Source organism: Sinohyriopsis cumingii, chromosome 12, assembly GCF_028554795.1.
Source record: "Sinohyriopsis cumingii isolate HCF-2022 chromosome 12, ASM2855479v2, whole genome shotgun sequence".
Lineage (NCBI taxonomy): Eukaryota > Metazoa > Mollusca > Bivalvia > Unionida > Unionidae > Sinohyriopsis > Sinohyriopsis cumingii.
In genome coordinates, this window is record NC_142972.1 from 60,416,016 (window position 1) to 60,439,963 (window position 23,948).

Below are 23,948 nucleotides of genomic sequence, written 5' to 3' on the forward strand. Positions count from 1 at the left end.
CGGCCTACGTTTCTCTTTCCCAAGGGACAGGACGCAAAAAGGTGGCATTGGTGTACGAACTTCGCAGTACCAAAAAGAGCCACGTTCTAATTAACAATCCTCAAGACAAGATGTATTTAGCCCGTGCCATCGTGGTGGGACGAACGTATGCCGACAAGAAGGACACGACAGAATGGAAAAGAGACTGGGAGAAAATTTGGTAATCGGACCGAACCAGACAACAAAGAGAAGCAGAACTCTTGTTACAGTGAGCGGGGTTATCCAAAGACGCACCCTGTGGCATTCCAGAAATGCAAAAATTGGAAGACTAATTGGCTCCACATTACACCTTGAAAATACACCCTCAAGAAGTGTGTGGAGCAAAAGGATTGACTCTCAATTATCGCACCAGTCGAGTGGTGAACTTTGGCGTACTAAAAGCAGCGCTGCAGTCTGGACAGGATGGAAACTTTAAAGTTACCACCTACGAACCGCACAGTATTGTACGTTTACATCAAATCGTCAGTCGGCCTTTGGAAAAAGTGTATGAAATCGTGTACCAGAAGCGAATGCGGCTTCCCAACCACTTCGCTTTGCCGTGCTGTCACTGTAAACTACCAAGACCAAGCGAGAAATATGAATACTTTTAAGCAGACATCATACAAGTTCGGTGACTCTTAAGTGGAGTGCGATGCTGTGCCTCGCGATGAGAGCGATGCCGTATACTGTGACCTCAGCGATTCAGTACCATATCATAGGAACTTTGCTATGACTACTACTACCACTACACTTAACATGGAAAGTGATGCTGTGCGCGTCAAACCTGACGGATGCAAAAGCGATGCCACTCGTCATCGTGGACTCTTTACTGGTTTTCATTGTCAATTTCATCCTCCATGTGAAACCATGCAGCTACCACCCTACGGATGGCATCCAAAACTAATGAAACTCCTTTGGATTTCACTGTACCCTCATCAAACTGAACCTGTGAAAGACGAGTATTCGTTCCCTGTATGTTTGCATGAATACTGCAACATTGAAAGTCGTTTTCAAACCTTCAAAGGAAAATGGCGTAAATATCCGGGAGGACCTACCCCCGAAGAATTAGCCAAAGCCCGGATTTTTCTACTTGGGCGAAGTGGATAATGTCAAATGCTTTAGTTGCGATGTGTCACTTCACGAGTAGGAGCAGAAAGATTCGGCTTACCTGGAACATGCTCGATGGTCTCCATATTGTCGTTATCTACTTTTAGACTCTAGTCACTGAAGTGGCATACCATGTCGTTTAAGAAACCAGCTTGGATAGGAGTCAAAGGTTGGACAACCCCGAGAGAAGTATCTGAACACCATTTGAAAAGTAATCTTCAAAGATTACCAAACGAACTGCAAGAGAAGATCTACAAGGATGTTTGGCAGGGATTTGCCAGATCAAAATCTCAACTGGGGACTGTAGAACTTTTGTTTCGAGAAATTCACAAGAGGAAAGAGAAAAATGTAAATAAACTCGTTAGATTTCTCTGGACCAAGCCTGCGTTCATCCGATTATTCTGCTTTAGACCGTTTACATTAGAAGAGTTTATTGACATTCTTGACCGTTACTCTGAATGGCAGTGGTCAGAAATTACTCAGTATGTCCATTACTTTCGCTCTAGGAGAAGATTTGAAATAAAATAAGGACAATTAGAAGTAACCCCCTATCGTGGGTATACATAGTGACTGACATGATCATGGATACATTACAAGAGAACATTCGTGACTTGCTTGTGGACTTGAGAAACCCTTTTACCGAGAGCTGGTCAAAATACACGTGAAACGCAAAGAACAATTGCATCCGTCACGTCAGTAGTTAAGTGGGATACCCTAGGGACAATGGGACTTAGCATTAAAAAGACCCCTGGGACACTCTAGGGACAATGGAAATTTAACATGGAGAAAAATCGTGGGTCACTCTAGGGACAATGGGAATTTAACATAGAGTTTGGGACTGTCTAGGGACAATGGGAATTTAACATGGGAATAGAGTTTGGACTTGTCTAGGGACAAGGGGAATTGAACATGGGGGAATAAAGTGTGGGTCTATCTAGGGACTAGGGAAATTTAACATATGGAAATTGAACATGGTGGGTCTGTATAGCGTCAAGGGGAATTGAACATGGTGGGATTGTCTAGGGACAATGATGGTAGAGGGTCAAACACAACAGAGACAGAAACATACATACACTAGTACAAGCGTGAGATTTATATATAAAGCATTACCAAGACCTGAAATCTTGCTGGGGTGTTCAAAAATTTGCATAATTGTAATGATGCTATAAATAGCTATAATCAAGGAAATGCTCAACGACAAAATGGATGTGACTAAAAGTAACGCTAAAATGACGAAATTGTCCCAGAATTTAAAGGAAAATAAACATATCCCTGAAAATTAAGTTACAATGGTTTAGACTAAAATGGATAAAATTAGTAACTACTTACAATATCAACTTCTGTGACGATCGTGGATAAATACCTATGTATCGATAATCAGCTGAAATTCCTACGAAATCCCACTATCTATTTATAGCTCCAACTTGTGGGTTTTTCCTTTGGAAAATCCCACTATTCTTTTATAGCCTCAGCCTGAGTGACGTTCCTGTTTATGAATTCTAGTATATATGTATAGCTACAAAATGTGGAAATCCCCAAGTCGATATTTATAGTCTCAAAATTTTCAGCGTCAGTGACGTCACTGTACTGAACACTAGGGGATAAATGGCAACAGTGTTGCAAGTGGCTGACCTGAATACGCGCTACTGTAGGTAGGTAGGTAGAGTGTATCTGATAGGGATAAAGTGAGTTTTATAGGGACAAACAGAGACCAATACACACACACACACACAACATACGCGCGCAGACTCAAACACACACACTCACACACACACACACACACACACACAGAGGGAAGAGGAAAACACAAACCCCAAAATATACTATCCACACTCGGGAGGAAGAAAAAAAAACAACCAAATATACGATCTAAACAACGTACGCGAACACACACACACACACACACACACACAACATACGCGCGCAGACTCACACACATACACACACACACACACACACACAGAGGGAAGAGGAAAAAACAAACCCCAAATATACTATCCACACTCGGGAGGAAGAAAAAAAACAACCAAATATACGATCTACACAACGTACGCGAACACACACACACACACACACACACACACACACACACACAACATACGCGCGCAGACTCACACACACACACACACACACACAGAGGGAAGAGGAAAAAACAAACCCCAAATATACTATCCACACTCGGGAGGAAGAAAAAAAACAACCAAATATACGATCTACACAACGTACGCGAACACACACACATACACACACACACACACACACACACACACACACACACACACAGATGGAAGAGGAAAAAACAAACCCCAAATATACTATCAACACAGAAGGGAGATAATACAAACCCCAAATAAACTATCCACACAAACGTACGCGAACGCATACAAACCCCAAATATACTATCAACACAGAAGGAGATAATACAAACCCCAAATAAACTATCCACACAAACGTACGCGAACGCATACAAACCCAAAATATACTATCCACACAACGTCGCTAACGCATACAAACTCCAAATATGCTATCCACACTCGGGAGGAAGAAGAAAAAACAACCAAATATACGATCTACACAACGTACGCGAACACACACACACACACACACACACACACACACAGAGGGAAGAGGAAAAAACAAACCCCAAATATACTATCAACACAGAAGGGAGATAATACAAACCCCAAATAAACTATCCACACAAACGTACGCGAACGCATACAAACCCCAAATACACTATCAACACAGAAGGGAGATAATACAAACCCCAAATAAACTATCCACACAAACGTACGCGAACGCATACAAACCCCAAATATACTATCCACACGACGTCGCTAACGCATACAAACCGCAAATATACTATCCACACTCGGGAGGAAGAAGAAGAAAAACAACCAAATATGCGATCTACACAACGTACGCGAACACACACACACACACACACACACACACACACACACACACACACACACACACACACCACAGAGGGAAGAAGAAGAAAACCATTATACACTATCCACACACAGTGAAGAAATAACCCTTTATATATACTATCAACAGAGAATGAAGAAAATAACCCATTATATTCCATCAACACAGAGTGAAGAAGAAAAAGTTTTTTGAAAGCACCTAAACCCTCACCTGCAATGACCAACTCTGCCAAACACCTACACCCCACCCACCCCCACTCCCAACACTACAAAACCCATTTAACCCGTTATTTTATGGCATCAGTGTGTGATTTAGGAAACATCAAGACACAAAATGATGGACGAATAGACTGACTATTGTTTACGGACTTGCATGCCTAAAGAGCGTGCGTGAAGGAAAACATCCTTCCATTTCAATTCTAACTAAAACATGATCCAGAGGGATAGAGAGAGGTGAAAGAGCACAATTTCATAAAGTGTGAGTAAAAACAAAACACGCCATCCTTATTATACAATGTCAAGACCAAGAGACACTTACGTTTTCTTTCTGGTCTATTCTCTTTTAGAAGGTAGTATGAAATTTCACATCAGGGCCAACGCATCGGCTCACATTGTCAATTTTTCCATTTCCATGTTTTTACTGGCACAAGTTCTTCATCATCTTCAATTTCTTCTTCTTCTGAATCCCTCTTCTCTGTTTCGTCTTGTTTTTGTTTCTTCTCTTTTCTCGTAGGGCACTCTGAATTCCAGTGTCCTTTCTCCTGACAACGATATTAGGTATCTTGACTTTTGTCTCTCTTTCTTAGACGAAGCAGGTATTCTGGAGACAAATACCCATTTACCTTTGCAGATATAGCAAACTTCATTAGCACTTACACACTTTCGCATGACTCTCATCAAATCAACGACCAAAAGAGTAAGTTTTGTTGCCACTTTCGCATGTGAATTATGCTTTCGTATGACTTTTAGCAAATATTTGACCAGCAGGTCGATCTGTGCTGACTCTTCCATCTTCTTGATCGTTTGAGAGCGGAATGAATACTCTGACGCTAAGATACTCTCCTTCTATACATGGACCCGCTGCGTATGAAACCTAGTCAAATGTAATTTTGCAGTAAGATGAAACGATTTCATTGAGGAAGTAAAAAACAATGATGTACCGTATCGCCTCACACAAAACCTGAAGTTTTAGTTCAAATCGGTGTCAGCGATTTCGAAGACGACATAACTGAGCTTTAATCAATGCTCTCCAATTATGACACAAAACCACGAGTCCTGATTCACGCCAAAAGAATTTTGTTCGGTCCATAAAAAATAGTATCACATCTGAGAAAAGCAAAAACGAACTTCCAGAAAACTGAGAACGACGGCTTACACCTACAACGTAAATGTGTGAGTTCAAGTAGTGCGTAAAACTTAGTCAAATTAGATTTTTATAGTCAAGACGAAACGATCTCTTTTCGAACAAGAAAGCAGACACCAAGCGACAATGGCGATCCGTGTCACATAACACTTTTCCAAATGTATATTATCAGAGGTTTGTTCTAGCGATCTGCACGGTTAAATTAAATGTTGATGTATTTTGCAATAAGACGGACACAATTTCCATGGGATCGCCCATGGTACGATTGTTCGTGCATTAGTTTAACTTTTAAAAATATTTTTTTATATAAATCGCCTATAGGATAGACCCAGTAAAGCGTGGCCATACTTAAGTCAATTCGAAGCGAACGCGGTAAGAAAATAAGTATAGCCAATGAAATGGCTTACAACGGGTGATGCATTGTTTTGTTCTAGGGCTGTGTGGCATAATAATCCCTATGTTCTTGCGTTGTTACCATTACAGTGCAGACAGACTGAAATGTGAACTTACAAGCCCTCTTTGTGTGTGTTGTACCATTTCCTCTTACCACATCAAAATACTGAGCGTCACAGTATTGGTTCGCGTTTTCAAGCTGACCATTTTTTTATATCTCACTTAAACATTTCGACATAAACACTCACATCGGTAGAGTCAGAACAGACGTGTTACAGTATTGAGGGGCATGTTATCTTTTCTTTTTCAAACTAATAAATTTGGGGTTTGTATGAAGTAAAGAACCGAAAGTACAGTGAAACTCAAGGATGATGACCCAATCTGTCTGTCTATTGATGCGTGTATTTACTTAAGAAGAAATATGACCTCTAAAACACAAAGAGATACGGCAAGCATGATTAGATTAAACACAACAACGTTTTCCTTCACGCCCGTGTAATTTAGAGTTTCAATCGTCTTTGAAGACAAACTTGGTTTCCTTTTGTAGGGCTTGAAATAATAAAAAAACTGAAAAATCTTAAGCACTTTGCTATAGATAATTTCATCAACAGACCAAACAACATAAATACCGTTACAACAATAGAAAGCCTTAAACTGCCCTGCTATGTTGACGTCATATAGCTTGTATGTGCATTTTCCCTTTTCCACTCTATATTAGTGCTTAGATTTGTTCCAAAAAAAAAAAAAAAGAAAAAAGAAACGAAATAATTTTGAAGAAAAAGAAACAACTGAATTTTGAATTCAGGTTTCTCTCTGTTTATAATTTTTTTCAAGTTGACGGTGCATGACAGAGTACATTCTCCTACCTTTCCAAAGTGAGAGGCATTTCTTCACATGTTATTGCCTTTGTTAAATTCGGTTTCATTGGTTAGTTATCGTTAATCTTTAATTTTTTTCATGCATTTCTTTTTGATAGAAGATTTAAGGCTTTCTATTGTTGTAACGGTATTTATGTTGTTTGGTCTGTTGATGAAATTATCTATAGCAAAGTGCTTAAGATTTTTCAGTTTTTTTATTATTTCAAGCCCTACAAAAGGAAACCAAGTTTGTCTTCAAAGACGATTGAAACTCTAAATTACACGGGCGTGAAGGAAAACATCGTTGTGTTTAATCTAATCATGCTTGCCGTATCTCTTTGTGTTTCAGAGGTCATATTTCTTCTTAAGTAAATACACGCATCAATAGACAGACAGATTGGGTCATCATCCTTGAGTTTCACTGTACTTTCGGTTCTTTACTTCATACAAACCCCAAATTTATTAGTTTGAAAAAGAAAAGATAACATGCCCCTCAATACTGTAACACGTCTGTTCTGACTCTACCGATGTGAGTGTTTATGTCGTTATGTTTAAGTGAGATATAAAAAAATGGTCAGCTTGAAAACGCGAACCAATACTGTGACGCTCAGTATTTTGATGTGGTAAGAGGAAATGGTACAACACACACAAAGAGGGCTTGTACGTTCACATTTCAGTCTGTCTGCACTGTAATGGTAACAACGCAAGAACATAGGGATTATTATGCCACACAGCCCTAGAACAAAACAATGCATCACCCGTTGTAAGCCATTTCATTGGCTATACTTATTTTCTTACCGCGTTCGCTTCGAATTGACTTAAGTATGGCCACGCTTTACTGGGTCTATCCTATAGGCGATTTATATAAAAAAATATTTTTAAAAGTTAAACTAATGCACGAACAATCGTACCATGGGCGACCCCATGGAAATTGTGTCCGTCTTATTGCAAAATACATCAACATTTAATTTAACCGTGCAGATCGCTAGAACAAACCTCTGATAATATACATTTGGAAAAGTGTTATGTGACACGGATCGCCATTGTCGCTTGGTGTCTGCTTTCTTGTTCGAAAAGAGATCGTTTCGTCTTGACTATAAAAATCTAATTTGACTAAGTTTTACGCACTACTTGAACTCACACATTTACGTTGTAGGTGTAAGCCGTCGTTCTCAGTTTTCTGGAAGTTCGTTTTTGCTTTTCTCAGATGTGATACTATTTTTTATGGACCGAACAAAATTCTTTTGGCGTGAATCAGGACTCGTGGTTTTGTGTCATAATTGGAGAGCATTGATTAAAGCTCAGTTATGTCGTCTTCGAAATCGCTGACACCGATTTGAACTAAAACTTCAGGTTTTGTGTGAGGCGATACGGTACATCATTGCTTTTTACTTCCTCAATGAAATCGTTTCATCTTATTGCAAAATTACATTTGACTAGGTTTCATACGCAGCGGGTCCATGTATAGAAGGAGAGTATCTTAGCGTCAGAGTATTCATTCCGCTCTCAAACGATCAAGAAGATGGAAGAGTCAGCACAGATCGACCTGCTGGTCAAATATTTGCTAAAAGTCATACGAAAGCATAATTCACATGCGAAAGTGGCAACAAAACTTACTCTTTTGGTCGTTGATTTGATGAGAGTCATACGAAAGTGTGTAAGTGCTAATGAAGTTTGCTATATCTGCAAAGGTAAATGGGTATTTGTCTCCAGAATACCTGCTTCGTCTAAGAAAGAGAGACAAAAGTCAAGATACCTAATATCGTTGTCAGGAGAAAGGACACTGGAATTCAGAGTGCCCTACGAGAAAAGAGAAGAAACAAAAACAAGACGAAACAGAGAAGAGGGATTCAGAAGAAGAAGAAATTGAAGATGATGAAGAACTTGTGCCAGTAAAAACATGGAAATGGAAAAATTGACAATGTGAGCCGATGCGTTGGCCCTGATGTGAAATTTCATACTACCTTCTAAAAGAGAATAGACCAGAAAGAAAACGTAAGTGTCTCTTGGTCTTGACATTGTATAATAAGGATGGCGTGTTTTGTTTTTACTCACACTTTATGAAATTGTGCTCTTTCACCTCTCTCTATCCCTCTGGATCATGTTTTAGTTAGAATTGAAATGGAAGGATGTTTTCCTTCACGCACGCTCTTTAGGCATGCAAGTCCGTAAACAATAGTCAGTCTATTCGTCCATCATTTTGTGTCTTGATGTTTCCTAAATCACACACTGATGCCATAAAATAACGGGTTAAATGGGTTTTGTAGTGTTGGGAGTGGGGGTGGGTGGGGTGTAGGTGTTTGGCAGAGTTGGTCATTGCAGGTGAGGGTTTAGGTGCTTTCAAAAAACTTTTTCTTCTTCACTCTGTGTTGATGGAATATAATGGGTTATTTTCTTCACTCTCTGTTGATAGTATATATAAAGGGTTATTTCTTCACTGTGTGTTGATAGTGTATAATGGTTTTCTTCTTCTTCCCTCTGTGGTGTGTGTGTGTGTGTGTGTGTGTGTGTGTGTGTTCGCGTACGTTGTGTAGATCGCATATTTGGTTGTTTTTCTTCTTCTTCCTCCCGAGTGTGGATAGTATATTTGCGGTTTGTATGCGTTAGCGACGTTGTGTGGATAGTATATTTGGGGTTTGTATGCGTTCGCGTACGTTTGTGTGGATAGTTTATTTGGGGTTTGTATTATCTCCCTTCTGTGTTGATAGTGTATTTGGGGTTTGTATGCGTTCGCGTACGTTTGTGTGGATAGTTTATTTGGGGTTTGTATTATCTCCCTTCTGTGTTGATAGTATATTTGGGGTTTGTTTTTTCCTCTTCCCTCTGTGTGTGTGTGTGTGTGTGTGTGTGTGTGTGTGTGTGTGTGTTCGCGTACGTTGTGTAGATCGTATATTTGGTTGTTTTTTCTTCTTCCTCCCGAGTGTGGATAGCATATTTGGAGTTTGTATGCGTTAGCGACGTTGTGTGGATAGTATATTTTGGGTTTGTATGCGTTCGCGTACGTTTGTGTGGATAGTTTATTTGGGGTTTGTATTATCTCCTTCTGTGTTGATAGTATATTTGGGGTTTGTATGCGTTCGCGTACGTTTGTGTGGATAGTTTATTTGGGGTTTGTATTATCTCCCTTCTGTGTTGATAGTATATTTGGGGTTTGTTTTTTCCTCTTCCATCTGTGTGTGTGTGTGTGTGTGTGTGTGTGTGTGTGTGTATGTGTGTGTGTTCGCGTACGTTGTGTAGATCGTATATTTGGTTGTTTTTTTTTTCCTCCCGAGTGTGGATAGTATATTTGGGGTTTGTTCTTTCCTCTTCCCTCTGTGTGTGTGTGTGTGTGTGTGTGAGTCTGCGCGCGTATGTTGTGTGTGTGTGTGTGTGTGTGTGTGTGTGTGTTCGCGTACGTTGTGTAGATCGTATATTTGGTTGTTTTTTTTCTTCCTCCCGAGTGTGGATAGTATATTTGGGGTTTGTTTTTTCCTCTTCCCTCTGTGTGTGTGTATGTGTGTGTGTGTGAGTCTGCGCGCGTATGTTGTGTGTGTGTGTGTGTGTGTGTTCGCGTACGTTGTGTAGATCGTATATTTGGTTGTTTTTTTTCTTCCTCCCGAGTGTGGATAGTATATTTTGGGGTTTGTTTTTTCCTCTTCCCTCTGTGTGTGTGTGTGTGTGTGTGAGTGTGTGTGTGTGAGTCTGCGCGCGTATGTTGTGTGTGTGTGTGTGTGTATTGGTCTCTGTTTGTCCCTATAAAACTCACTTTATCCCTATCAGATACACTCTACCTACCTACCTACAGTAGCGCGTATTCAGGTCAGCCACTTGCAACACTGTTGCCATTTATCCCCTAGTGTTCAGTACAGTGACGTCACTGACGCTGGAAATTTTGAGACTATAAATATCGACTTGGGGATTTCCACATTTTGTAGCTATACATATATACTAGAATTCATAAACAGGAACGTCACTCAGGCTGAGGCTATAAAAGGATAGTGGGATTTTCCAAAGGAAAAACCCACAAGTTGGAGCTATAAATAGATAGTGGGATTTCATAGGAATTTCAGCTGATTATCGATACATAGGTATTTATCCACGATCGTCACAGAAGTTGATATTGTAAGTAGTTACTAATTTTATCCATTTTAGTCTAAACCATTGTAACTTAATTTTCAGGGATATGTTTATTTTCCTTTAAATTCTGGGACAATTTCGTCATTTTAGCGTTACTTTTAGTCACATCCATTTTGTCGTTGAGCATTTCCTTGATTATAGCTATTTATAGCATCATTACAATTATGCAAATTTTTGAACACCCCAGCAAGATTTCAGGTCTTGGTAATGCTTTATATATAAATCTCACGCTTGTACTAGTGTATGTATGTTTCTGTCTCTGTTGTGTTTGACCCTCTACCATCATTGTCCCTAGACAATCCCACCATGTTCAATTCCCCTTGACGCTATACAGACCCACCATGTTCAATTTCCATATGTTAAATTTCCCTAGTCCCTAGATAGACCCACACTTTATTCCCCCATGTTCAATTCCCCTTGTCCCTAGACAAGTCCAAACTCTATTCCCATGTTAAATTCCCATTGTCCCTAGACAGTCCCAAACTCTATGTTAAATTCCCATTGTCCCTAGAGTGACCCACGATTTTTCTCCATGTTAAATTTCCATTGTCCCTAGAGTGTCCCAGGGGTCTTTTTAATGCTAAGTCCCATTGTCCCTAGGGTATCCCACTTAACTACTCACGTCACCGATGTTTAAACCACCGGTACCTGAACGCTATAAGAGGACTGATTAAGATGAAAGTGTTTCATTGGTAAGGCATTGTTAAACTGGACGTGGGCGAGAAGGATTGGTTTGTTTTGACTCATTCTTTTTACTACAAGGTAGATATACAGCAACGAATTCCAGGTGAAGAGTTAAAGGGTTACCAAAATCTTTTACACAACGTAAACTTAGTTCAAGAGGAAACTTATGAACGGTGTGTTGCGATGTGCAAGTTATTGACTAAACCATTTATATTCACCACTGGAGTACGATCATCTCCGTGCATAAAAAACACTTTTTGCCTCAGACAAAAATAGGTATTAGAACGACATACCATGCCACATTTATCAGTGGTGATACAACAGATTTCATGGAAGGAAGTCAATGACAGCATTCAAAAGGTGGAGGATTACCAACACTTATTACGTGAACTATGTCCCATGAATGGTGTCGACGTGTGGTGTGTGTCTTAGTGACTTGCTTACTGGGATTTCGTTTACCTGTTGATTCCTTGTGGACTCTTTATGAACAGTGCTTACCACCAAACAAAACATGAAAGTGATCCCTTTATATGTCCACGAGAGTAACATTATGTTAAAAGTTTTGCGTTTTAATCTGGATACTTCTCAACCTCTACGAGAGAAAAAGACTCGTCAACATTTAGGTACTGAAGATGTGTACGGCGATGTGTGTGTAGCTTGTGACTTACACCTCACTGGACAGATGTACGTTGGGGATTCGAGGCTTGGACCAAAGAAGTGGCCAATTATGCCCAAGAGTTGTGATCCTAAATTTAAACATCCAGTAAAAAACTAACTTTTAAACCCGTGTTAATGACAGTGCCAGAAGAAGAACTTTAAACAGAGGACAACCACTCACTTCAGGACAGAACTGCCATGGATATTCCCAAAAGGCCATTTCGGAAGGACACCTGTGTGGCTGCACCCAATGTAGAGACTAAGAACATTATACACTGTCCCTATGACACCTTTGTTACCTAAAACATGTTGTTGAGTCACTTGTTTATATTCCACTTTGATTGTTGTGGTGTGTATTTTATCGCTGTATTTTTGTATTTCGTGTTGTTCCATTTTAAAATGATAAACACGTCCTGAAAAAAATATAACAACTTTTGTCTTGTCTGTCTTCGTGTCATAAGTGACATTCACTACACTGTGGCTACCTCTGCTATCTTTGCTCCCTCTTCCCCCACTTTCAAAGTCATCGACAAACACTTAGATCATGCCAATTGGGAGGCCTTTTATCTTCGCCATCCCTTTAACATGTTAATTGTCGAACCTAGCGGCTCAGGCAAAAGCGAATTTGTCAAACGTTTGATCGAACATAAACATCATTTGATCGATCGTCCACCCCAACAGATCATGTGGTGTTACAAATAATGGCAATCGGCATACAGTCTCTTGCGGAAAAAAGAAGGCGATTCCGTCGTGTTTGAGGAAGGCATTCCTGGCGAAAACGAAGGGATCGTGTCTGACCCCAGTCAAACTCATCTGGTCATTTTCGACGACATGTTAGGAGAAGAAATTAAACTGTGGTTTACGCGCAAAGGGCCAGTGTCATTTACATCACTCAAAAGTTGTTTCAACAAAGTAAAACCTATCGCACCATCACTCTCAATACACAGATAACAGTTTCAAAGTGCGCATGCGTACACTGTAGAGTTACGCAAGGGTTGTTGTTCTTGAATTGCGCGTGAAAAATGGCATTAACGTGTGCTGTGAAGCCTTAACTGTAGGAAGTCAAGTCATATTTGATTAGGCAAATAAAAAAAAAAAAATAAAAATGTGTTTCCAGTTGGCGGAATGTCCCAGTTTCTCACTGGCGACCCTCGACTTTTAATCCAATTGTAAAAAATTTGTTTTAAAAAAAATCACATTGCCGAAATTAATTTGTGTATATATAGTCTGACTATACATCCCCTTTTGTTTGGACCCCCCTACCGATTTCAATAACGAAAGCGTTTAATGTGATAAAAAGTGCACATAACTAAGTCAATTGAATCATTGATTTATAATTTCTAACCTGACTGACCAGAATGGCGCTAATACTGACATCCCATGCACCTTTCATGCTTAACGGACTTTACCAACAAACAAACGGGTTGGTATAGTCAGACTATAATAGAGCCGGTTTTGTCCAGTACTTTGAAGTGCTGGAAATATTATTTGATTCATAGATAATATTTATTAAAAAAAATGAAAAAAACCGCCTAACCTAATTTTAAAATTAGTGAAATAGGAAACAAACATCACAGCCTTTTTCAGTCAAAAACAATATTTGATTTCACAAGTCATTTTTTAAATACTAATTTGTGTCTAAATATCTTTTTCTTACTTGTATTTAAAACCGAATTAAAAATTACTTTCATGCATCATGAAGTTGTTTGTTTTCATTTAGAACTAACTGCAAGATCACAAGTTTACTTCTTTTTGATTGTCATTTTATACAGAGCCTGGAAAGGTTACTCGTACATCCGGGCTCTTCTAAGCATATGGCGGCGCTGATGAAACTGTTTATTGGTGTATGCTCATTACGTGGGCTTGTTTAAAAGTTCTAGAAATTAACCGCAAGTGCAAATCTTTTTCAAACAGGAACACCTTGGCTGACTCATGCGTATGAAGATTCCAATCAAACCCCACACACCTATTTACTCGTGGAATTAAAATCCACAACTCATAATTAGTTGCGATTTCGTACCCATCAATTTCACCACTGGTGCCAAGATGGCGGGCCTGTCGTATACACATTCCAGTCCTCGACTTAACAACAACAACAACAAATCTATATATAAAAAAACTCTGACAACTTGGGTCTGTCTCATACAGCATTCACATGACAATCCTTCAGTCTCATCTTCCCGTCAAATTGATTCATTCCTTGTATGGCATCAGTCGCTGAAAAAATCCACAAATATGTGCTCGTGTCTTAGAAGCTAGTCTCAGAAAAGTCTTACGATAGTTTACGGTGACAGCACATCAATTACTACAAGGCATCATTCACATTCCTCATGAAATCAAACGCTTTTTTGACAGAAACAAAGTAGCCTTGACGCAATTGGCAGATCTCCGCATCGACACTCAAACCCAAAACCAAATCAAATGAATCTGGAGGTAGCACTTCTCTAGGAGGTGTCATCATTTACTCCCTCTAAAAATAGGATACTAATGCCTCCCAAAGAAAAAAGCCACTCCCAAAAAAGCCAAATGGATCCTAATGCCTCCAAGGTCCTCCCCAAGAAAAAAGCCACTCCCAAAAAAGCCAAACGGACCCAAAAGAAGGAAAAGAACAACTGTGTCAAGACCAGGTCACAGCCCCAAAAAAACAAAAGTCCACAGAAATCAAAAAAGAAAAGTCTTCAGAAAAGGCCCCCAAAAATAGCTTCTACCCGTAAGAGAGGCACTTCGGTAAGGATGCAATCTTACACTCACAAACCACAACCTTCAGTGACAGTGACCGCGTCTCCAGTATCCTCAGGTTCTTCCACTTCTCCGTTGTTGTTGATGCCTGCCAAACCCAATTTGCCAGCCGTTCTTCCTCATTTGATAAAATAATGGAAATCCACGTCTCCAAGAACTTCGCCTCATGCGGTGACACCCGCCTCCTCTTTAGATGCAGTAGCAGCTGCTCACAAAGTACCTTCCCCCAAAATCAAAGTTTAAGAGAGATCAGGCATGTTCCAGAGTTTACTGGATTTGTCCAAGCAAGAACTGTTCTGATTTAGTCCTTTGTGAACCCCTCCACGACGTGTGATGCCTGTCATCAAGTTGATAGGACGTAAAGACAATCAGTGGTGATGCATTTCAGTATAAGAAAGACCTGTGGTAAAGGATGGGGATCAGTGTTTTTGTCCTGAAAGCAAAAAGATATCCCCTAAAAGAAGTGCACACAACTCTATGGCTAAAAAAGGAAAGAAAAAGAAAGGACTTCCTCCTCGTTTAGTCAAACATTGTGACGTATTATCCGTCCTGTCCGAAGTCCCTCCACCCATGCGAAAACAACTCATTCAAACATCCTCTAAAGACGTGGTCGATACCGTGTGTGAATGTTGCCTTAATGTCTTGAAAGCACGATACCTTTGTCTAAACATCAGAAGGAATGCCTCGCCAATCATCGCCACGTTCTTCGCAAAATGGTGAAGAAGAAAACACCCTTTCATCAAAAGAAAAAGATGTTGGTAAACACAGAGGAAGTTTGTCCATGTTGTTAGGAACTTGCTGAAAGGAGTATTGGAAACAATGCTGGAAGGACTCATGGGATGAAAAGGACCAAGAAGATAAAAATGACCTCTGGAGTTAAAAGATCTCAGACATGACCATTGAAATCCGACGAAATAACGAAAACTGACTTTAGTGCCTTACAAACAATGGATGGAATTCCATCACTGAAAAGTACAACGGAACCAGCATTTGCCTCCCAATCCTCATTTGACCGAGATGTCCCAGTCACAACACGAATTGAAATCATTGATGGATCAAAACGATTTGTCCAAAACAGCAAAATCGCAATGGTACGGTCAACTGTTGCAACAACTGCAACTCATTCACCAGAAAGTCGTAGATGAAATAGCTCAGCCGACTCTGAAAGATTATAAAACCCTGATGAAAAGTCAACTACCACAACCACTACCCCCAGTGACCAAGACAGAAAAAGGAGAAGAAGAAGAGTTTCAAACTCCATCAGTAAAAGTAGGCAATTTAACAACACAAGAGAACATACGCAAGTTAACAACACCACCTACATCGAGAATTGGATGGACTAAAAAGATGATGGCCACCCCTTCTTCCACAGAAGAGAAAAGGAACGTAAAGACAGAAGTGAAACAAGAACTGATTACCCCTGCTCAGACATCTTCCTCCTCCTCCACACCTATCGCTCGCAGGACAAGAAAATACCACACGAAAAAAGAGTAGCATCAGTGAAGAGTGGGTGACTTATTAAAAAAAATGGAGAAGGTGTTAGCCATCATTTAGTACTATCGTTCTCATCCTGCAGAATGCGGAGGAGTTCAGAAATTGTATCGTGCTGCCAAAACCCATCTAAAAAGTCTCCGTTTACCTCAAGTGCAATGATGGTTACAATAACAAGCCACGTACACTTTACACAAACTAATTCGATGAAATTTTTCCAGAAGTCGAGCCCGAGTGATCATCGATAAATTGATCTCTCATTTGGCCACCTACAATTGTGGCTACAAATATTTCTTTTGTGTCATCGACGTCTTTTCCAAATTTGCTTGGATCATGCCATTGACTTCCAAATTGAGCAGTGAGTTAGTACAAGCCCTTCAACTGGTGTTGAAACAAAGTGGTCTCACCCTCTTCGATGACAAATTGGCAAATGCACCGAATTTCTGAACCATGCTTTCCAAAAAGAATTAAAGAAATGTGACATTAAGTTTTATACCACCGAGAATCCAGAAACCAAAGTCAGCATCGTGGAATGTTTTCAATGCACCTTGAAAGAACGTATGTGGAAATATTTTAGGCATCAACACACTCTCAAGTACGTCGACGTCTTACCGCACCTGGTCCAAGCATACAACTAATCTTACCATCGGAGCATCAGATGTGCTCCCCACAAGAAGTGACTCCTGATAATGAAGTGACTGTTTTGAGTGCCTGTTTAGTAAATCCCCGATGGTGGCTGTCCCTAAGAAAAGTTGAGTGTTGGCAGCAGGAGACTGGGTGCACATTGGCAAATCCAAACGCACGTTTGACAAAGGTTATTTACCAAACTTGACCACCAACTGGTTTCCTGTCAGTGAACGAGTGCATGGCCATCATCCTGCCATCTATAAATTGGAAGACATAAACAGGGAAGTGTTAAAAGGAACATTTTACTTACCCTCGTTACAATGTGTAACCAAAAAAGAAGACGAAGTGTACTACATCGAAAGCATTCTTGAACGAAGAACCCGAAAAGTGGGAAAACGTCATGTCAAAGAAGTCAAAGTACATTGAAAAGGATATCCTCCCAGTTTTCATTCTTGGATCAATGCTTTGCAAATCATCAACTATAAAAAAATTTTAACCATCATGCCCTTCAACACAGCCTCAGCTACTGCAACTACATTAGTGACCACTCCTTCACCGAGTTCTTCTCTGTAAGATCTACAAAAATATCCCTTGTGGGTGTAGTGTGGAGAACGTGTGTCTAAAATGCAAATTGTCTTTTCCTGCCAAATCTTTGTGGTGTATTGTGTTATTGGTGCTGCCATTGCCAATTTGAGTTAGCAACAAGGAGACAAACAATTGAGGACCATTTTACTGAGTAGTTGCATCGGTTACCGTCTTCCCAATCCTTCCCTGAAATACTCCTCGAATGGAAACAACGGTCACTACTCCAACAACAACAATCACCACAATAATCCTTTTTTAGATACTCCTCTAACTTTGAGTGACCCCTCAGACAGCAGCAGAACTCTGGAATTATAAATTATAAACAATAACAACCAATTTTTTTTTTACACTACCCAGTGACAGTTCCATGGGGTGTTTTCCAATAACACTTTGTGTTGTTACAGGGTCTAATAGACAGTAAATCTGTCAGCGCATTATGTGACAGCAGATCAGGGCGATGTTGTTTGCAGTTGGACTCGGCTTATAAGTAGTGTAGATGCAGAGTGGAGAATATAACCAGTCCATGTATCATTGATAAAATTTTATTAACAAAACATACAATGTTCACTATTTTACTGAGCACTTTGGTAAATATAAAGTTAATAAAAGAAAATTTATAAACAATGTAGAATGGAGACAGTTTGAGAATGGTGTTTAGTAACTCTTTTCATAGATATGGGCATATTTATTTAGTGTTATTGATAGAACCCATAGCTTTTATTTCATTTATCACATTCATCTGGTCATCATTCTTCTTCTTCAGTATTACTAGGGCACATGCCCCACCCCACCCCTCGGCTCCAATTTCACCTCTAAACATGTTTTGGCCTACATCTGTAAACTGACCACTCCAGTGGTCTAAGTGGTTACAGTGTCTACCTCGGATGCAGGACGTTACAGGTTTGAACCCTGGCCATGTCATAACAAAGACACATAAAAAGAATACTAACAGCTGCCTCGCTTGACACTCAGCATTATGAAGTTAGTGTTAAGACTGGTCAGCCTGGTGTCAGGATAATGTGACTGGGTGGGGCAGCATGCTACATGTCTGGGGCATGATGCCCCCATGCTAGAAACTGCCACACTGCAGACTTTGTAGTGATAGGATTGAAACATTGTTAAAGCTACATTAAAAACCCAAATCAAAAACATACACACATTCATAAAACTTAATACCTGACTGCTTCATATCCCCCCAAAAAAAGTCTGCAGGAGCCCCTGCTAGAGTACAGCACCTTATCTTGTTTCTGACTTTATGATTTCCAACTCTTCCACTGCAGTTACAATTCCAGCTGTGACTCCTATTTTCCTAATTCAGCCAACCAATTACTTTGTAAAAGCTAATAAGTACTCCAAAAGAAGGGTTTGGAGTGTCAATTGGGTAACAGATGACCGTCAACATTGCAAGACATGTCAAACACACACCGTAATATACTCACTTATAAGTTTGATCCAACTACATACTGCACAGAACTAGATCTGCCTTCAAATTATGCAATGGCAAATCAGGATCTTTGTAGTTTGCGGTTTGACCCAACTTATAAGTAAATATATATGGTAAGTTTAAAGACAGACAACTGAAGTCACAAAAATGTTATTGTTGTTCAATGGAGATTATCAATAGTTATATAACACTGAACACTGTTAATGAGCAAATCTTGAATATAATATATTCACTACTTTGTGAAAATGTAATTATTCTTATATATTATAATTTACACTCACTAATGTTTGGAAATTAAAACATTTCATGAAAAAATATAAATACAATTAAGTACAAAGCTATCTATATCACTTTTTATATAAATTATGTCAAGCACATTTTTGTAAAACAAAATGACTAATTTTGCTTTTATTGAATTATTATTAAACTGTACATAATATATCACAGTCTCTAATTGGATGTTGCTATAGAAACAGATTAATATCGTCATAACTCGTGTACATCTGATATGCTACTGTGAACAGTGGCATATCCGAACACCCAGATCTACATATTGCCTTCTCCTGAGAGAACTGCTCTGATATTGTATTTGTCTGATGATGAGGACACTATACACCACTGGACAATGCTATTGGAGGGCAGTTCCTCAACAACAAATGACAATAAAAAATTTGGCACATCACATAACATGTGACATCATTTAAATCTAGCATGTGATAATAGTACTAGGTGGAACTGATATATTTCCAACAGCCAAGTAAAGGATCCCACTCTCTATGGAAAACACAATCTCCTAAAATAGATCTCTGTAGTCAGCCAATTGGAACTCAGACATTTATCATGTGACAAACTAAACCTTCATAGTCAGCCAATCAGAATTTGACAATTTATAATGTACAAGCAGTTTAGTGTCTATATTGTCTATGAGAAATTTCAAGCATACATCATATTCCTTTATCTGCCAGTGTATGTGACAAAAGATACAAGTCAACATCAGCTATGGTCAGGTGTTCATTAAACACATAAAAATACATTGGTTAATAAATGTACACTATTATTACAAGATCAAACAAAGAACAATGTTTAATTGCAAGGTGAAAATAAGGTATGTATAAATACCCTAATGATAGACATATACTTCATCTAAATAAGACTTTCATTGCATCTGTATTTGATGAGGGACAAACAAACAATGCCTGGCATAGTCTTAATATCAAATTGGGAACAAACAAACAATGCCTGGCATAGTCATAATATCAAATCACAATGCAGTCATAATGTGGAACTGCAGGCAGGTTAACTGATATGCTTCACAAAGGAATAAGGATGTTACAGTTAGTATGCAACAGGTAAATTGATACACTTCACAAAGCAATACAGTGGGTATAGTTAGTATACAACAGGTAGATATATATGCTTCATGAAGCAATAATGGATGATATATTTTGTATGCAACAGGTAAAAGCTTTGCATAATGAGACAAGAAAGATGATATAGTTTGTATGCAACAGGTAAATTGATATGCTGCTTCATGAGGCAAGATGGATGATATATTTTGTATGCAACAGGTAAATTGCTTTGCATAATGAGACAAGAAAGATGATATATTTTGTATGCAACAGGTACATTGCTTTGCTTCATGAGGATATCAATTCAGATATATTCATTGTGACCATGCTAAGAGGGCAGGCATTAGTTTCTTATTTTATATCAAATGAGCATCCAGAATGATAAAAATAAAACAGCTGAGAGATTATTACAAATATATTTCTTCCAGTGTGCTTTCTCCCTCATACCCATAATTATTTCATTGTCATTAATATCACTTACTCAATTATAAGTCATCATTTGAAAAATAATACAGGTTATTGATCCCGAAAGAGCCACCCACCCACCCCACTTAAAGCTGCATAAACATGAGCGCTAAACAACTGCAACATTTCCTGTAGTAGGTTTCCTTTATGGTAAGATGATTAAAATGATGCCATGGAAATGCTTAAATTACAAGAGCTTCTAGGGGCCTTATCCCCTGTGCCCCTGCTGGGGGTTCCATCCCATGGACTCCTCTATTTGCTCAATACACCTCTCCTCCATGATGTTTCTGCATCTACCACTAGCTATAATCATTAAGAGTCATCTGATTTTAGTTTTAAAGAAATTCTTGCTCTATTTATTTCCAAGATTTTCTTGATTTTATATTAAATGATAAGGAAATTAAAGTTAATCCATTATGAATGTCCAGATCCACAATATATTGGTTTCTTCTTGTAGTCTAGCATATATATTGCCAAATCTTGCTCTTCTAAGAAAAAAACTGGTCAAATTGTGTTCAATTTACAATTGACATGGTAATATTTATCCTTGTTTTAATTTTCAGGGGTGGAGGCCTGCGAATTTTGTAAACAAAACTATTTTGGCTGTCAAATAATTTCAAAAAACTATTCTGGCTGTCAAAGAGTTTAAAAAACTATTCTGGCTGTCAAAGAGTTTCAAAAAACTACTCTGGCTGTCAAAGAATTTCAAAAAACTATTCTGGCTGTCAAAGAGTTTCAAAAAACTATTCTGGCTGTCAAAGAATTTCAAAAAATATTCTGGCTGTCAAAGAGTTTCAGAAAACTACTCTGGCTGTCAAAGAATTTCAAAAAACTATTCTGGCTGTCAAAGAGTTTCAAAAAACTATTGTGGCTGTCAAAGAATTTAAAAAAACTGATGTATAGAAGAAAATACAAACCTATTATATCCATTGTATTAGTTTTAAAAAATGTTGAGGTAATAAAAAATATATACAGGCTTGAATGAAAAATAATGATATCCCCACTTCTGAAAAAAATGGTTGGATGCTTATGCATGTTAACATAACTGCAAAATGTTATATTAAATTATGAAACAAGGAGATCAGCAAAAATTTCAGGTATGGAAAATGTCAAAATGCTTTTCTTGTGCAGTGATACAGAATCCATACATCCAAAGAATTTATAAACACTCACACACATTTAATTTTGAAATAACGCAGCAACTATGTTTGATAATATTGTCTGGAACTGACAAGCTTTAAGTTTGTATGTGCACACACTAACAAATGTACATATACAACACATGCGTATATACCAAGTTGAAAAATTAAAACAAATTATATATAACACATTCAAAATGCAGCAAGTGAACATGCTTTAAAAGGACCGCCACCACCACCACATTTTTCTAGAGAGTCATTCACATAGCTTCTCTCTCTTTCATGGATGATCTCAGTGGAATATTAATGGAAACATAGCAAAAAAAGTCATTATGGCCTAAAATTCATGCGTGTCCATTGAGGTTTGTATAACCAGATATCTTTTGTAGTTGAGTGGAAACCTTATGAAAAATGCCAAAAATAAAATCCAATCTTTTTTAGTTTAACTTACATGAGACACATGCCGCCACTTTATGAATTTGGGCCCCACCATATCAGTTTTGGGGGACTGGGTGTGATGTGTTGGTGGTGGTGGGAAAGGGGCTGAGATTTCTTGAGAAAAAGAAAAAACATTTCCAGCTCACCAATCGCTTTAAAATAAATCTTGCTCTGATTTTATATCACAAAATGGCCCAATTATATATTATCATTATTATTGTATCCATTATATTATTATTATTATTATTATTATTATTATTATATCTATTATTATTATTATTATTATTATTATTATATCCATTATGTTATTATTATTATTATTATTATTATTATTATATCCATTATTATTATTATTATTAATGGGGTAGGGAAGATACAATCACTCAGTTGACATAGTGTCCGATACACAATGCCAGGATCATGAGTTTGAAATCTTCCCAGGTCACAGCCTGAGTCGACTGTCTTGGTGTGTCCATAGGAAAGGCACTTAGTTTCAATTTACTCTGCATGATATAGCCATTAGTGTCTTGAAAGTGTCATTACCCCCCCCCCAAGACATTTTTTGACAACATATATAATGTGTAAGCAGCCAGGTGAAACCACAGAATTTTAAAGAAAATACTTCCAGGGTTATTTTTAAAGTACTAATTCAAACCTTTGGAATTTTAACAGTTTTGATTTATTCATCAGAAACATGTAACAAATGGAAACAAAGACAAAAATAAGAACATGGTGAGCAGAAGAAGTTTGAATCACCAGAGGCAAAAGCAACAGGCACTTACTTACCTTTAAAAGAAAAGCAATAGTGAAAACAATTATGAAAAAGAAGAAGAAATAAAGATCAGGGTATGGCTTGAAGAGCTGCTGTCCACTGAAGTATCACTAACACTAAGTCATTTTACCATTATACCATCATCATGCATGTATGCAAAACATTTGCCAATTTACTAGATATAAACAACCTGAGCGGGTGAGGTTACTTAGGGTAATAATAAATCCAAAGTTTGATTATCAGCTTTTTGCTTTTGTTTCTTTTTAGTAAAAATACACAAAAAAAATGATTTTACACACAATGTTGCATTGAAAGTAAACTCAAATGGTACATAATTCCTTTTCTTCAATAAACATTTCTTTGAAAACTGCAATAATAAGCTTGATTAGACTGTTCAAAATGTGCCAGTAGCCTATTGAGTAGGTATATTTTAGACCTAGTCTAACGAGGATAATTTGAAACTATGTACTAAAATAATTCAAGAAACTGAAACAAATAAACAACGATAGTTACGATTACTGCATTTTTTACTGGATTCAGTACTTATTTTAACAAATGTAATGGATGGGTGTGATTCATCTTACTTTTCATATTATAATGATCCTGTTTGCCCTAGTGCCAATATTTATGTGGAATCATCGAAAAGTAAAATATAGATAAAAAATCCAACTTAATATGATCACGGTAAAACAAAATAAACTATAAAAAATTGGGATTTTATTTCTTGCTATCACTGCTTTGTTTAGTAAAAAAATAGCATTATTGTCTCCT